Below are 2,850 nucleotides of genomic sequence, written 5' to 3'. Positions count from 1 at the left end.
CAGGGTGTGATGATGACTATGGGACTTTTGTAACCAGCTCAGGCATTCTCCTTATTTCCATTTGCCTTTGCTCAGCGTTAATAATGTAAGCGACTGGTAACGCCCAGGGTTCCAAATATGGGGGAGCTAGGGGGAGCCCAACTCCCTTGAAAGTATGATGAGCTCCCCTGGAAGCCCTCAACTGTCACAACTGGGGGAGCCAGGCCAGTAACCGCCACCACCACCCATAGAGTTTTAATGGAGGCGATCAGATGGACGTTGCCCCCCCTACGCCCATGGAATTGTCGTGGCACCACCCTGAAAGCATGTGTGTAATTTGAGTCTGTGTAACATTCTGAAAAAGTCATGAAAATAACTCAATCATGGTCCAAATTTTTCTTGACCTCAAAAATAGTTTTGACTGAAAATGAAAATATTGAGTAAGACGAAGGAATCACACGAGCTGGTTTAGACTTGAGTCTACAGTACAACAATCCACCGCTGTGCACAGCCTCTGAAAAGCAAAGGACATATATCTCTGTCTGGCCCCAAAACAATTTCTAATCTGAATCTGGTGCCCTTGAGCCTATGAGGCTGCAACGAATACTCCCCCCTCAGAAGAAATGTGGAATGCTGCCGTCGCTATGTTAACTCTGTCTCCCTATCCCAGCCTGGGCAGGACTGCGGGCTGTGAAGGCCGCCGAATCGTTCCAGGAGTCACTGTGCTCTCCAAACCCCAATGACCTCCCTCCCCTGTCCAAACTGAGGTGACGGGCGCTGCTTATCGTGGCTGCAGGCACTGACGTGTGGAGAGTCCCAAACCCACCACCCCACCTAGTGGACACTTAAGTTGTGTGATGTCTGAAGTCTGTTGCATTTCTTTCTGAGGTGTTTTTTTTGCACAGCAAAGCTGCCCTCCCTGTGGAGGGTAACTCTGAAGTGCCTTTTTTTTCCCTCCACCTGAACCAATCCTCATGTAACCCCTCTGATCTTAAGGTAGCACAACTCTGGTTGCAAATGACCACAGTCACCAATTCTTGTCATGTGTCTTTGCCTGTATGCATGTCTGATCTCAGAATTGTGTGTACAGAAACTCTAATTTCCCTCTGTGATTAATAAAGTATCTTTGAATTTGAATTGAATTTGAATAGTCTGCAAAAGAATATTGTTATTCTGTTTTTTTCTAGTTCAGCTTTTATGGATTTGCATTATTTTTTTTATAAAGAGGAGATCATAAAGTCCAGAGTAACAGACTATTATTATAATTTTTTTCATAGTTTTTTCTGTGACTGGAGTTTTTACTTCCTCCCTCAGAGAAAAAAGGGGAAAAGTGAAATTGGTATTTACAACATCCCTTCAGAATTGCTTACTTTGAATCTATTATCCCAGATGAAAGTCAAACACTCAAATTTGTTTATTTCATTCAACAAAACTGATTTAGCTGCACGGTGGCACAGTTGGATTGCCTGACAAGCCATATGGGATGTCTTTGCAAAGCAAGAATTTGGTCTAGTTCGCTAACAGCTGGTAGCACTAATGTCTTGCAGCAAGGAGGTTGCAGGTACAAATCTTGGCTACAGAATTCCTGTGTGGAGTTAGCGTTCTCCCCATTTATTTTTGCCCTCACCCATCCATCCATCCATCATCTGTACCCGCTTGTTCATGCAGGGTTGCAAGGGGATGGTGCTTATCTAAAGCAGTAGGGGCATACAGGCGGGGTACACCCTGGACAGGTTGCCAGATCTTGGCAGGGCAACAGAAAGACACATAAGACAAACACCCACGCACGCACGCACGCGCGCGCGCACACACACACACACACACACTTTTGAGCGCTAGTGGATGGGAACTTATCCTCTCACGGACGTTTAATTATCCTCTCGTGATTGTGCGTGCACTCGCAAGACCTTATTGACATAAAATTGACTCCACACTGCTCAACTCGAACAAGCCCAAAGTAGCAGCGGTAAAAGCGCGCGCTACTCACTACCTCGCTGATTGGGCGGAACAGTGAATCAACGTCATTACGTCACAGTCTAAACTACCCTTTACGCCCCCACCCCCGCCCCATCGAATGAAGATGCATTGAAAGAGATGAGGGACCGAAACAAGGTAGCGCGAGCGCGAGTGATGAAGGAGGATGAGCCAGCCAAAGAAACATCCGCACCGTAGTTTCACAACGTCTCAGTCCATGTTTATGAGAAGTAACGTTGGAAGTAAAACGAGAAATTCCTCATTTCAGGCGTCGGAGCTCACGTCGGCGATAAGCCTATGAATTACCACCGTTGAAGCTTAGCAGCCGTAATCTCAGGAGAGGACAGGGACGTGATGGTAAAACCCGGAGAGTGTACCAAGTCAGATGTTTTGCTCTGTTTTCTTATGTCTCCTGAAGCAACGGTGGTGATGATGAAGCTCCGTCTGAAGATGCCTGTCACCACGGAGCAGAAATTGTCCCACTCTCGGCGATAAATCTTTGTAATAGTTGTCGTTTAATGGCTCGCTGGACGTCTTCAGTCAATTACCAGACATGAAAAAGTGGGATTCATTAACGATAGTTTGTTGAATTCGAGAAGCGGATGTTTAGTTAAAAAAGACACCAGCTATCACTAGTTTGTAAGCTAACGCTAAATGGCTAAACCCTGTTTATTATTAAACAGCCAGCAGCGGGAAAACGCATTCTGCCTTTTGATATTTGTTTTTGTTGGTTTAATAGGTTCGACTCGAACCTAATTGTGTTATAAATCAGGCTCCCTCTGCTGTCAGTCTAACGCGGTAATCCTGGGTGAGCGAGGTGATTGGTTTTCATAGAGCTAACGGTAGCCGCGACTAGCACCGGGGGTGCTGTGCTGTTGTCGGTCATCATGCTTGCAC

The sequence above is a fragment of the Nothobranchius furzeri genome, chromosome 6 (assembly GCF_043380555.1).
Source record: "Nothobranchius furzeri strain GRZ-AD chromosome 6, NfurGRZ-RIMD1, whole genome shotgun sequence".
Taxonomy (NCBI): Eukaryota; Metazoa; Chordata; class Actinopteri; order Cyprinodontiformes; family Nothobranchiidae; genus Nothobranchius; species Nothobranchius furzeri.
Note: the sequence above shows the minus strand (reverse complement) of the source record.